This window comes from Rhamphochromis longiceps, linkage group LG2 (assembly GCF_057381845.1).
Source record: "Rhamphochromis longiceps isolate RC_006_pf linkage group LG2, R_longiceps_female_GT1.1, whole genome shotgun sequence".
Taxonomy (NCBI): domain Eukaryota; kingdom Metazoa; phylum Chordata; class Actinopteri; order Cichliformes; family Cichlidae; genus Rhamphochromis; species Rhamphochromis longiceps.
The window spans coordinates 13747710-13762458 of NC_140558.1; the positions used below are offsets into that span (position 1 = coordinate 13747710).

General features: G+C 45.5%; 1 long non-coding RNA gene across 1 annotated transcript; it reads right to left on the reverse strand.

Annotated features, from left to right (window-relative positions):
* Positions 1–2045: 2045 nt before the first annotated feature.
* LOC146677056 (uncharacterized) lies at positions 2046–10595 on the reverse strand. The gene is made up of 2 exons (XR_014913225.1): positions 6335–10595; positions 2046–6035 (listed from the first exon to the last, which is right to left on the reverse strand). It is a non-coding gene; the product is annotated as an uncharacterized LOC146677056 (long non-coding RNA).
* Positions 10596–14749: the final 4154 nt, after the last annotated feature.

A 14749-nucleotide genomic window follows, 5' to 3' on the forward strand; every position in this document is an offset into this window, starting at 1 on the left:
GCAGCTGCCGCTCAGCAGATTTCGGATGCCGGTGGCTCCGGTTCATCTCCACTCGCCTCAGCCTCAGCCTCTCAGCCTGACAAACCTCAACGTCGACCAGCGCCAGCGGTTGAGGTGCCTCCTCCTGGACGAGAATGTGGACATCTTTGCTGCCAGTGACAAAGACTGTAGGCAGACGAGTCTGGTCCAGCACACCATCGACACCGGCTCTGCTCAGCCCATCCGTCTGCACCCACACCGGCTGCCCGTCTCAAAACGGCAGGTAGCGGAAGAGAAGATCTGTGAGAGGGCTGCGGCTGGGGTGATCGAGCGGTCCAATAGCCCATGGGCGGCACCCGTGGTTCTGGTGGGGAAGAAGGATGGCAGCCCAAGGTTCTGTGTGGATTTTCGCCAACTCAATGCAGTCACCAAGAAGGACTTGTACCCGCTGCCGCGGATCGACGAGGCCCTAGATTACGTTACCGGCTCCAGTTGGTTCAGCTCCCTCGACCTACGTAGCGGTTACTGGCAGGTGGAGCTAGCCCCCGATGCAAGGCCTAAGACTGCATTCACCATTGGACAGGGGCTGTGGCAGTTCAGGGTCATGCCAGTTGGGCTCTGCAATGCGCCAGCGACGTTTGAGAGGCTGATGGAGAGGGTGCTCGTGGATATCCCTCGTAGCCGCTGCGTTGTGTACCTGGATGACCTGTTGGTGCACGGTGGCGACTTCGACAGTGCACTGTCTCACCTGAGCGAGGTCTTGAGTGCCATCCGACGAGCTGGGCTGCAGCTCAACCCCGCGAAATGCCGGCTGTTGGCGAGAGAGACCACGTTCTTGGGCCATGTGATCAGCGCTCGAGGTGTCGCCACTGACCCCGCAAAAGTGGCTGCGGTCCGGGACTGGCCGACTCCCTCGAACGTCCAAGAACTGCAGAGCTTCCTGGGCCTAGCCTCCTACTACTGTCGGTTCATCAAGGGGTTCGCGACGATGGCCAGCCCCCTCCACCGCCTGACTGACAAGGGACAGCTGTTTGGCTGGGGGGAGGCCTGTGCTGCGGCTTTTGCACAGCTGAAGGAGGCCCTCAGCAGAGCCCCAGTCCTGGCCTACCCCGACGCCCGGCAACCTTTCATTGTGGACACTGATGCTAGCAATGTAGGAGTCAGGGCGCGACGTTGGTTTAGGTGGGGGCCTGGCTGGAGGCGGCGCAACGCCCCGCCTGGACGGGGGTGTCGGGACAGGAGCCCGAGGTGAAGGCCTACTACTCCCAGCACAACAATCTGGAGACCCACGACGGCCTCCTGTACCGGAGATGGCGGGCCCCCGGTCAGGGCAGAGATCTCCTGCAGCTGTTGGTGCCTCGGTCGCTGCAGTCGCAGGTGCTTGAGCTGTTCCACGGCTCGGTGGGGGCAGGACACTGTGGGAACGCCAAAACTCTCCGCCGCCTCGGGACGGCTCTACTGGGCTGGCTGTCAACGGGATGTGGAACTTCATGCGCACTGCTGTGACACCTGCACGGCACAGAAGGGCCCAACTCAACGCTCCACTGCCCCCCTTCAGCAGTACCTGGTGGGGGCCCCAATGGAAAGAGTGGGAGTGGATGTCCTAGGGCCTTTCCCCATCACAGAGTCAGGGAACCGGTATGTGTTGGTGGCTATGGACTATTTCACGAAGTAGCCAGAGGCCTACGCGGTGCCGGACCAGAGCGCAACGACTACGGCCGAGAAGCTGGTGGAGGAGATGTTCACCCGTTTTGGGGTCCCGGCTGAGCTCCACAGTGACCAGGGGCGTAACTTCGAATCGAAGGTCTACGGGGAGATCTGCCGGCGACTGGGGGTGGAGAAGACGAGAACCACACCGCTACACCCACAAAGCGATGGCTTGGTTGAGCGCTTCAACCGCACGCTGGCCACCCAGCTCGCCATTCTCACCAGCCGCCACCAGCGGGATTGGGACCGACATCTGCCCCTGGGCCTTTGGTCGTATCGGACTGCGGTTCAGGAGTCCAGCCAGTGCACACTGTCAGGGTTCGAATTTGAGGAAGAGACAAACGACTGCATGGTCTCAGTAGATGTCAGAATAGTGATTTTTATTATACATATGTACATATGGGGAAGATGAGCATCACAAGCCTTTTAGAGCCGATCTCCCCCGAGCAAGCATCTCACAAAGCTTTTATTACAATGATGACGTCAAGTCACATGATAAGTATCAGTCAGTTCTCAGAACTCAGGAAGTTCCCCTCACTCCACAAGTTCTCCTTATAAGGCCTCCAGATGTTTCCACTCAGCCCAGCACTCAGAGAAAACCAGTGTGTGGTGTGTATATCTATTCGTGTCTATTGTGAAAGTATATCTATCAGAAAACTGTCCTCAGATGACCCTCCTATTCTTACTAAGGGTGTGTGTACACATTTATGTGTTGTATAAGAGCGTGCATGTACTTTCAAGGCCTGTGTACGTGCAGAACTGAACATAGAACCAAGGCAGGGTCCAGCAGGCCCCACAGGCTTCTGAGTGATTACAGAACTGTGAAACCGCTTTAAGCAAATAACATGAATAGTACAGAACAACAATAGACTGATTAGAGTACTGATAATCTGTGTAGATTAATGTTAACATAGATATGGTTCAAAGATTATTCTGTCAACTGGTTCAACAATGGTAAATGATTAATGATTGATACTTCTGATTATAACTGTGATCATAAGAATACAAAATAAAATATCTCCTGGTCACATTCCTCCTCTTTGGGCTGGCTTGCCAGCCCAACTCACACCAGGATTTATTTCCAAACCAAACAAACACGTTATGACACTTATCAATCCCAACACCTCCGTTGTTTTCCAAATTTCCCACAACCCAGCTGTTCTTTTAGCTTCGGACTCGAGTTTCAGCCTGACACGCTTCAGGCCCCTTTACCACCTCCTCTTGGAGTGAAGAAACGCCCTCGGATTCTTCTTTCTTCGACTTCCGGGGTTATACCACCCTTCAGTCGCTACACAAATCTGTGTGTTTGTTGTCCGTTGTCACCGCCGTGTCCCCCTTTTTGCCAAAAGCCTCTCGAACCACGTTGGTCTCTGGTGTTCCTAGTTTTCGCCAACCCCTTCCTGGTTATCGCTGTGGTTATGGGATCCATCTTATCAAGGAGCCCCAAGGCCATGACACTTGACCCCAGTTGCTGTGGAGGGTCCCCATATCTCCGTGTCCCCGTCTGGTGTCTGTTCCCTTCTCTGCAAGAGACAGAAAGCCAACACCTCTCCTGCGCTGGCTCTCCTAACCTAATGTCGTTGACTTTGTTTATTCCAATCCTATGCCATGCTTATGTGTGTAAGCGTGCATGCATTTAACCCTCTGCACGTGAAGTCAATAGCACCAATATATCAATCCGATCCGTTGTCGGATGAAGCTTTTGACCTTCACAGACTAAGTGCCAGCTCCTTATAAGCACATTTGCAATGTGTGTATAAAAATGAACAACAGACCTCAAACAAATTGGGCATTCTTAATTCTAACTTGAGTGTAGTACTCAGTTTCTGATCATCTAATTATGCTTCTCACTCGTTCCCTAAATTGTCTAGAAACCTTTAATTTTGCCATACCTAAATTATTAAAACACAGACCAAATGATAGACCCCCTATATAGCTTTTTGCCTTTATGAGCACACTTCAATAATGAGCAACAACCTGCAATCTGTACCAAAAAATCTTCATGGTCCCACCTGCAATTAAAGATCAGATGCATTTTATACCTGTTTTAATTCCTCCTTATATAGAACCTCCTCAGTTTCAGGTTAGTAGCGATTAGTCTCAATTAATCGTTCTAGTTGTATTTTGCAATTCAGCTAAAAAGCAAACCTGTTAAAGTAAACAGCTTATTTACAACCACCTGCAAATCATAAGAGTAATAAACGGTTCAGCACAACAGACAAGTATCATGTTCAGGTTTCTCCAATCATTAAATCACTATTATTGCCACAATTTGCTTTATTCACCCTTTGGGCAATGTTATTCCAAGAGAGAGAGAGAGAGAGAGAGAGAGAGAGAGAGAGAGAGAGAGAGCCCCTAATGGCCAGTTAGTGGGCTCTAGGTCAAACTGTCCCCAAATTTGTTATTTGTTATTATTACTTGTTTTCATGTCACTTGTCTGTTTTCTACTGCACCCTTCTCACCAAAGCAAAGCAAACATCAGCAGCACATTGACCGTAGTCAGCCATCCTCATTCCATAGGTGCTATAAAAACATTTCCTGTAAAAGAATCACAGTTTTCAAGACAGGGTGTGTCTCCCCCAACACTCTCACCAGAATACAGTGTAATAGCATCCCCAACTCCTAACCCATAAACACCGTTTCTTCACACATCCGCCCAGAAATCCTGTAATAGAAAAACATTAAAACTGTAACCCTGTAGGGAAGAAAATGTAAATGGTAACACTGCGCAGTTACCTCTGTAAGCAACACAAGACACAAAAATGGCATTTACAGGTTCACTCATCCTCGAATATTTTGTCATCCTTCTACTCCTGTAAAAAGAAACACACATAAATTCATCCACCCTTTTATCCTATCTAGGTGGAGGTGGTTAACCTTGAGTCATGGTCTAGTCTTGTCATCTTTTACCAGTCAGTCCGTTTGTTTTTATTTCCAGTCTTTCATCCATTCTTTCTTTCTTTGCTGATTGTGGAAACCATCGCCGCATTTAGATTTCCGCCCTCAGCAAAATGACGTCATCTCAAAAAGAAAACAAGAACTTGAATTTGGATTACCTCGCTGAATCCTTTTTTAAACAGGGACTCTCGTTTCTAATTGTCCCCACAAGTGTTTCCTCCAGAACCCATTTCAATGCGGAGAAACTCACTTACAACAATTTTCTCGCCGACGTGTAATGCTTGTAATTTCCGATGTGCAGATCTGCTTAAAGAAAAGATTCACAAACAAAAATCAGTGCACTGTTCAAAATATAAAACAAAATAAAATGAAAAATAACAAAAACAAAATGCAGACGCCCGGGTCTTAGGACTTGTCACTGAATATTCCTCCCATCACTAAAAATACCAAACCTAAACCTACACCTAAACCTACACAGAGTCAAATCAACACCACCTCAACCTTTTCATATTCATAAACCTATATGTTTTGCGTTCGTGAAACAAAATTGAACCATTAAGTAATTTGAGCTCTTGAAATGTTTTAATTCTCTTAATTCTGCCAGTTTATTTCAACACTTATTCAATGACTTTTATTCAACTGCTACTTGGTCACTCGAATTTTACCTGTTCAAATTGCCTAGGGTTCAACAAAGTCTAGATCCCCGTTATCATGAAACTTGAACGGTGTACGATGATTTACTTACAGTAATTTAGAATCATCACTCAACCTAGCTCTACTACTGGCACTGCGTGACTTTTCTCACACTGGAAACCAGAATTTAGTACAGAACTTTAATGCCTCAGGCAATCGTGCTCAAGGGCTGTCCCCCCTTCTCTTCTTCTTTGTCCGTGTGTTCCTCCTTTATTAAATCTCCATCACAATGACGTGGCGCTCTGAAATAAAACTCACACTGTTAATTCCTCGTTTTCACTCTGCACCACTGCTCAGAGTGTTTTCTTTTCTTTTTAGTGTACAGTAAACAATTGAGTCGAGGCCTTAAGCCCCAGATATCTCGCACAGGCATCGTTTTCATAACCAAACCGCTCCGGACTCTGCTCCCCAGACCACACAAATGCCCTCTGGGCTTATTATTATAGCAAATTCTGTATTTGACGTTGTCGTGTGCAGCATTGAGCCTTTGTCAGTAAAGCATTCTTCATTGCAGCAGCTGGGGCATTGTGTGTCACTTCTTAGTAAATTAAATCAACATTTTGATTTTAGTGCATGGGTATGTATCAGTTTTTACTCCCTTAGCGAGTGCATAAGTGTTCATGTGTGTGTTTCTCTTCATTCTAAGTCGGCGCATGCAGAAGTGTGTGTTCGTGTGTTGGTGTATGTTTGTGTTCATCACCTTCCTGTTCTGTAGTTTAGGTAAACCAGCGGCCTGACGCATGCCCTAGGGTCCTCCCCTCCTCTTAGGGTCTGTTTTCATCCGTTGTTGCAGCTGCCTGCATCTTCTCCTTGTAACTTGACCCTTTTGCTTCTGTATGGTCTTTCAGGGTTTACTCCTGCTGTTGGAGCTTTGCGTCAAGTCTGACGACCTCCTGCTCCAGCAAGCTTCCGCCTGATTACAAGTCCTGTACGTGAAACTCCAAGTCTGACTGATGAGTTCAATTAGCAGCCAGCTCCTCCGGAGCCATACTCAGTTTCTGCTCTGATGCCTTAAGCTCTTACTGAGGGCAAAAAACCTCAGAGTCTTTCCTTCCACGTCAGATTGGAGTCTGTTTATGTTGTCCTTACTCTGCTCCACGGCCTTCTGCAGCTCTGCTGTTCGGCTCTTCTCAGAGGTCAGCATTCTTCTGCTCACCCTCCCTTTTCCTCCGGGCTTAATGCGCATCTCGTCACAGCTCTGTCAGCTGACGCAGCCTGGGAATTTCCCCCGTGTAGTGAAACGGGCTTTAGGTTTAGTGCTCTCCGTCTCTACTGCATGAGATCGCTCTTTTGCAGCACTGTTGACATCCTCAAGTTGTTGTTGTGAGTCCAGCTGCTGTGGCCTTCAGGGGTCAAAGGGTCAAAGATGGTCGCGGAGAGGGCAACGATGGTAGAGGGGAGGGTAGGAGTCCAGGTCAGCTTCGGCTTTCAGAAAAAACAAAAACAAAACAAAACAGGCGAACAGGAAAATGATGTTGTGTTGGCTGTGCTGTGTTGGCTGTGTTATCCCGAGAGGGGAGAAACAACGAGATCTCGTCTCCCCCCTTTTTTGTTTTTTTTCTCACCATATAATCAACTCATAACCCCTCAAGTTGACAGAACAACACAGGTACGTGTTAAAATTCTTAAGATCCTGTTTAGAAACCTAAAAAGGAATTTTCTACCATTCAGTAGTCATTTGTCTTAAACAATCAACAAAAACATGTCCCAAGTCGACCCTTTTAACCACTAAATTTGTCGTGTCCTCACTTAATCCTCAGACCAGTGTCTTTGTCTTTTGACGTTACGTTGTTGTCCTGCAACCCAAAGAGTTTATTTGTCAGTAGTGTATAAACTATATCATTCAAAAACAGGTGTATGTTAAGTGTCGCTACTCTAACCTTGCATGTACGTGCACATGTATGTAAGCTGTTTCTTCATTGCATGTATGGGTGCGTCTGTATATGGGTTAATTTAACTTTTTCTCAAACGAGGCATTTCTCTAACACGCACATGTGTCTGTTCCACACACTTCTCATACCTTTCTCTGGTTGTGTGTGGTTTTATTTGTTTCAGTGATTTACCAGGAACATCTTTTCCTTTTCTCCATGTCTTCCGCCAGAGGTTAACACTGGTGAGATTCAGGGACACAGCACCCAGAGCAGTTCAGCGAGAAAAACCTGCCTCAAACTACATTCTCTCTTTTTTGTTTTTCCGGGAGGGGTGAGGACAACTCTGGTGTCCAGCCGTGAATTTTAGCCAAAGCTTGGCCTGTCTTCTGCTGCCGTACTCAGGTTTCCAGGTTAAGAAAAAACACCTGTATGAAGACACTAAACATACATTTAGTATTTGTATAAACATAACTGCCTAAATCATTGAACTCTTGAGGAGGGTGGATTTCAGAATCAGAATCAAAATCAAAAACTTTATTGTCATTGTCATGAGACCAACGAAATTAAGAATGGTCCCCGATCATTGCATCATCCCTAGCAATATCAAAAAAATAAACAAAACAATAAAATTCAATAAATAAAATAGATAGAATACTTAACATACTAAGTATTCCCACAGTCATGCTCCAGACCGTGCATAGATTAACACAAGAGTGGCATGGTGGACATTTTGTAGTATTCAGATGTGTTATTGCAGTTGGGTAACAGCTGTGTTTGAGTCTATTAGTCCTTGCTCTGATTGCCCTGTACCGTCTGTCTTAGGGCAACAGTTCGAACAGGGAGTGGCCAGGATGTGAGGTGTCTTTCATGACGTTTTGGGCCTTTTTAAAACAGTGGGCGTTGTTTGACTCTTTACTAACTTTAAACCCCACCATAACAATTTCTCACTGACAAACTTCTATGCATCCAATCAAACATGCGAAGCCAGCACAAAATCACACACATACCCCTACAGCAAAGCTTTAACATAACCACAATGCAACTCCTCCCTTAAACGGGAGAAATCACCCTAAATCAACCAACTCTATATAAAAGGTCAAACAAAGATAAACCACAAACATTTCTACACTTCGGTGTCTTCCACGCAGCACAATAGGCAGAAAAACACCAATTACTCACAGTCTACAACAAAAGAAAAACCTGCTCTTTTCACAACTCTCACAGCTACAGTCAAAACTCTTACCCAGAGCCTCTGAAATAATAAAAATTCACCAAATACTCGGTTACTCTTTTCACTCGCTCCTTCCCACTCCCTTCTTCCTCATACAGCATACACGCTCGCTCCCGCGGACCCGCTCGGCCCCGCGGGCTCACTCTGCCCCCACCTTTTTTCTCTCACAGAGACAGAGAGAGAGACCCCTTTCCTTTTTTTATTTCTCCAGCACACATACACACACAGAATCCCAACTGAGAGAAAGAGGGAGAGAAGAGAAAAGAGTTGTAGAGAGGAAGTTTTTTAGCAGGAGTTTCAGATCTAACAGATTTATACAACTTATTTACACACACCGGTAATTTATAATCTATATACACACGGGCCCGCATAGACGTCATACCAGAAGAGGTTACACCTAACTTTTTGACTAATTTAAAAGCACCTATAGCCCAGGCCTCGCCTTGCTGGTCAATACACGCCTCGGGAACGCCCTCCCGATAGCGCTCGAATTCCTAAGAAAACACCATATGCCAGAACAACTTTATCTCACTTCTCTATTTCTCTGCTGGTGTTGCTAAATTTTTGACTAATTTAAAAGCATCTTTCAGCCCAGAGCCTCGCTCTTGCTGATCAATTACCCGTTTCAAGTACGCCGCCTTGAAAACGGCCTCATTACTAAGTTCTAGTACTTTAAAACTGCTTCCCCGCCCGGACACCCGGATCTCCACCAGCGGCGTGAAATATCCCAGATCACGCTTTTGGCTTTACTTAAAGTTCACAAGCTCCTGACGTTTAAATAGGAGGCAGCCGGTCCGCGACTCTACCTGCCAATTAATGCAGTATAAGACACTCACTCCTAGAATGCCTGGCCATTAAGGGCGTCCCAACATTCCCCCGGTAGGCCAAAACCGAGCTTAAACATAACAACGCGTCCGTTGCATGTGGCGTCTGCCAAAACGCTGAACAACTGCATTCCTAGGGGCCGCGCCCCAGTCCTAATCAAATTTACTTATTTTAGAAGCCTCACTGTGGGTACCCTGCCCTCCAGTTTAATTACCTGAGACCCAAAACCGCGTTTTTGCTACCCAATCAAAACCAAATTATCCCTACACTACCGATTGACTGGCTGGCATTCCCAGTCAACCCACATTTAACCTCTTAAACCGTATTTATTTGTTTCCACACACCTTAAACCGTATTAACTCAAACACATAACTTCTTAACTCAAAATTCACCCCCAAAATGAACAGCAATAAATTTACTCAGACTACTATGCCCTATTTTAAAACTAATTACTCAAGATCACCCCGGACAGAACAGAAGCCCCACTGAGTGAACCTTTAATTTAGCGCTCCATTTCCAATTCGGCACCTTTGGAGATCCGTCAACAGGCGGTGCTTACCTCTCATATTTCGGGGCCCATCACTCAGTGTAGCTCCTGGCCGTCCGTCTGACACCACTAGACCGTCAGCCAGGCTCCTTAAAATATCCCTCCTCAAACCGGTGTTTCGGCACCAGATTGTCAGGGTTCGAATTTGAGGAAGAGACAAACGACTGCATGGTCTCAGTAGATGTCAGAATAGTGATTTTTATTATACATATGTACATATGGGGAAGATGAGCATCACAAGCCTTTTAGAGCCGATCTCCCCCGAGCAAGCATCTCACAAAGCTTTTATTACAATGATGACGTCAAGTCACATGATAAGTATCAGTCAGTTCTCAGAACTCAGGAAGTTCCCCTCACTCCACAAGTTCTCCTTATAAGGCCTCCAGATGTTTCCACTCAGCCCAGCACTCAGAGAAAACCAGTGTGTGGTGTGTATATCTATTCGTGTCTATTGTGAAAGTATATCTATCAGAAAACTGTCCTCAGATGACCCTCCTATTCTTACTAAGGGTGTGTGTACACATTTATGTGTTGTATAAGAGCGTGCATGTACTTTCAAGGCCTGTGTACGTGCAGAACTGAACATAGAACCAAGGCAGGGTCCAGCAGGCCCCACAGGCTTCTGAGTGATTACAGAACTGTGAAACCGCTTTAAGCAAATAACATGAATAGTACAGAACAACAATAGACTGATTAGAGTACTGATAATCTGTGTAGATTAATGTTAACATAGATATGGTTCAAAGATTATTCTGTCAACTGGTTCAACAATGGTAAATGATTAATGATTGATACTTCTGATTATAACTGTGATCATAAGAATACAAAATAAAATATCTCCTGGTCACAACACCTGCCGCTCTGATGTTTGGGAGCTCCGGACGCCTGTGGATCTGGTGTTCGGGTCCCCCCCCGAGCCGGAGATTGATGGTGGGCCAGAGATGGACTACTACAGGAGGCTGAGAGAGCGGCTGCAGGTGGTTCATGACTACATCCGCCAGGCCCAGGCCAGCGCCGGAGTACGACAGAAAAGAACCTACAACACCAAGTGCCGAGGGGGGGTTTTCATGCCTGGCAACAAGGTTTGGGTGTACTGCCCGGTTCGCAAGAGAGGAGTGTCCCCCAAACTCTGCAGTCACTGGCAAGGGCCGGCGGAGGTTGTGGAACGGCTAACAGAAGTGGTGTCTTCGCATGCCGGGCCCGGGGCGCATGGTGGTGTTGCACCGGGACAGGCTCTCACCGTACCGACCGCTCGCTGGCAGGGGATGCTGGTGGCACAACCAGAGACTCTCGAAACATTAAAAAAGTCACAGCCAGCCTGCAATAGCTCAGTGAAGGCACTTAACTCACTGTTTGGAATCCAAGTTTCAGTCAGAAAAAGAAAATCCAGCACATGGGAAGTGAAAAATTCTTTCAAAATGAAGGTCTTATTTGCCACAGATCGGCCATTAATTAAACATAACCTGAGGCGAAATGGGTCGGAAACTTCCGAAGCAGCGGCATCCAGATCCACCAGTCGAAGGTTAGTCTGCTCCACTCCGCGCCAACGCAGATGCTGAAAAGAAGGGGATTTTGCAGGACTCCTCTCGAAAGTTCCAACAACAGGAAGCAGCCAGGGGTCCACCGGGTCCAAGGCACGCATTGGCACCAAGAGTCGCAGATAAGATCGACAAATGGAGAAAATAAGAAATCCAAATCCTCAGCTTGACGAGGTGGCCACTACGGTTACCCCATCTCCTGCATCGCTTCCGCGAATCCAGTGGCCGTGGTAAGGAGCGCCAGTGCGGTGGTGTTACTTCAGGGAGGCAGAAAGCCTTGGTTCTTGTTTCCAATCCGATCTAAGATCTGCGTCGATAAACCTATTTCCAGTAATGTCTGGCAATCATAAGACAATGTTGGGCTGACACGTTGCATAAAGTTAGCTAAGAACAATAAAATAAAACAAATAAAAGAGAGCGATAGACAGCTTGCCAAACACACAGGTGCCATCTTGTCCAAAACAAAAGCATCCTCCACATATATAATATAAATAAATATGCATGCCCATTACTGTGAATGCTTTTGTATCATGTCTTTTATCCTGTCTTCCTTCTCTCAGCCAAACTGGTCGCAGCAGATGGCAGCCTCTACCTGCTCCTGGTTCTGCCATAGGTTACTTCCTGTTAAAACTGAGTTTTTCCTTCCCACTGTCGCCAAAGTGCTTGCTTATAGGGGGTCATGTGTTTGTTTGGTTTTTCTCTTTATGTATTATTGTAGGTCTACCTTACAATATAAAGCGCCTTGAAGTGATTGTTCTTGTGATTTGGCGTTGTATAAATAAAATTGAATTGAATTGAATGATTATGACTGTATTTAAAACTAATGTAATAAAATATTAATGTTTCATGAAGGACGCTGGGCATAAAATCAAGTCAGATACGTGTAGCTTCCCACTGTGGCAAGAAAGTAGAGTACCTTAGCTATTCGCTGAATAGTTCTTAATACCAAAATCCAATATTGTTTTTAACTGAGAGTTAAATTTCTGAATAAATCTGAACCTCTACCTCCACCTAATAAACCTAATCGGCCTGAGTCTGTCTGAATTAAGACCTGTATCCAGTGTTCCACCCGCTTCTTCCTGACTGCTGTGTTCAGGCTGTTACTGTCAGCCCTTTTCTACCCTGTTCAAAGGTTCTCTTTAATGTGGTCTGATAGTTCTGTTTGCATGTGGCTTATTGGGTAAAGTCATCATGTGGGTCGATATCACACCGGAGTGAAACACTGAAGATGTGTAATTCATTTTTCAACTGTGGCTTCTCATTTTAGATGGGAAGTGTTGGATTTTGAAGTCACACAAAATTAAACAAAAAAGTCACACAAATCGAAGCACACACACATTTTTTGTAATTTGTCTTTGTTTATTTCTGCATGCACACTGTAGTGCGTATCAGCACACAAACAAGAGCAGAATAGAAGGAAAGCAGCTCTTGCATGCATTTCTTTGAATGTGAGAGGAAGCCTAAGGAAGAGACACAGGGGTCCAGGTAGCCATCAGGTAGACTAGAGATGGAGCTGCCATTCTCCTTTGTGAGAGATTTCTTATTCCTATTGTACTCTCATTTCGTAAGCACATTTCAGACGTGGGATTCTCACTCTGATGCTGTCGCGTTGACAGTAAAGAGAACAAGTTTTTGCTGCGGTCTATTTTGCCACCTATTTCTCATTTGGCTCACAAAATTGGTTTTGAGGGGGTTGATGTATCTTCCAAGATTTCCATGATCATAAAAATGGAATCAGTAAAGCTGACTAATGCATTTTTTTTGTATTTCAACTCAGAAAGGGTTAGTAAGGCAGAAGAAAGTTTAGTTAGATTGAACAAAGCATTATAGCAGTTTTCTTTTATTCCATTGATAAGTAAATTAAAATAAAAATAAAAAACACAAAATGAAATAAAATTGAAATCATTAAAAGGTTTCATGTTTTTTTATAGCATGCTGCTGATGCTCTCATTTAAGACTGAGACAGCAATTATCGCCAGATTGGTAATTTGATTACACTGATTCCTCGAGTGCTGATGGTTGGTTAGGTGTCTAAACCCAGTGTGATGCTCATCCTGATCTATTTGACCCCTTGTTGTTGTCTGATGAGTGAAATCACTGCTTTGTTTGTAGTCTTCAGACTCATTAGGTTAAGTGGAAGCTACAAAGGTAAAAACTCATGTATCTTTTCACCTGAAGGTTTCAGCTGAGTTCAGGGTCCTGAAGCACGCTGTTCTCTTTGACTTACTGTTGTGTCACAGGATCAAGCCTTCCTGTACTGCCCTCATCCACATGAATACACACACAAAAAAAACCCCACACACACAAGCATTACCGAAGGCAACAAATTTCAGAAAAATAAAGACAATGTTTTTTTGAACTCGAGAACAGACCGGCCACACCAAGACACAGTACCAACCAAACTGTCTTCCATCTAACAGACAAGAAACAAAATAGGTTTTGATCTGTCTGAATGTGGCCTTTGGCCTTGTTATTCTGTATCAGGAACTCTGTGACAGGCTGCTGAAAGAAAGGGACATTTTATCATGCTGTAGCTGACTGCCAGGGACAATGTGACACAGCTAGACCAAAGGATTTTAGAAAGTTACTACTGGTTTCTTAAATGACTTTGGGAGTCATCTGAAACTCTACTATAGTAAAGTCAAACAGAAGTTCTACTTTAAAAAGTGCTGTGTCCCAAACCCTTACCTAGTACAGTGCATCTGGGAAGCATTCACAGCCCTTCACTTGTTCGACATTTTGTCATGTTACAGATAGAACTGTATCGAGGCACAGATACAGAAACACTTCTGCAGCAGTGGCCGCCATCATCCATTAATGGAAGAAGGTTGTATTCACAGCCTTTGCTCATTACTTTGTTGAAGCACCTTTGGCAGCAACAGCAGCCTCCAGCCTGAGTATGATACAACAAGCTTGGCACATCTATTTATTAGGGTCCAACGATATTCGTATCGATATTGAACCGTTCGATACAGTGCTTTCGGTTCGGTACGCATATGTATCGAACAATACAACATTTGTAATTTATTTTATCAACTTTCCTTCAGGTCTGCGTTCGACTACTCCGCCTAGGCTGCACTGTCGAGCACAGATCCACTGAGCGCTCCACACAGACAGCATAGTCAGAAGGAAGAGCGCAGGGCAAGCTGGCGAGACAGAAGTTAAGCTCTCCTTGCAACATGGCAAATTGAACCTCCCCCACCCTCATTCAGATCTGGCGCTTGGAATTATTTTGGTTTTCATGTGACGTATGACCCTGAAGGTAAGCGCGTCATGGACTAAAGTAAAACAGTATGTTGGATGTGCCACGCAATGCTCAATTACATGGGTGGGAGCTAGTGTGTTAGCGCAATTAGCTCGTTAACGTGTTGGCCGTCTAGCCCCATGCACGGGGCTATCAGGGGTAGCTCGTTAACGGAGATTTGCCATGTTGTGGCGTTAAGGTCATTTTAACGAGGTT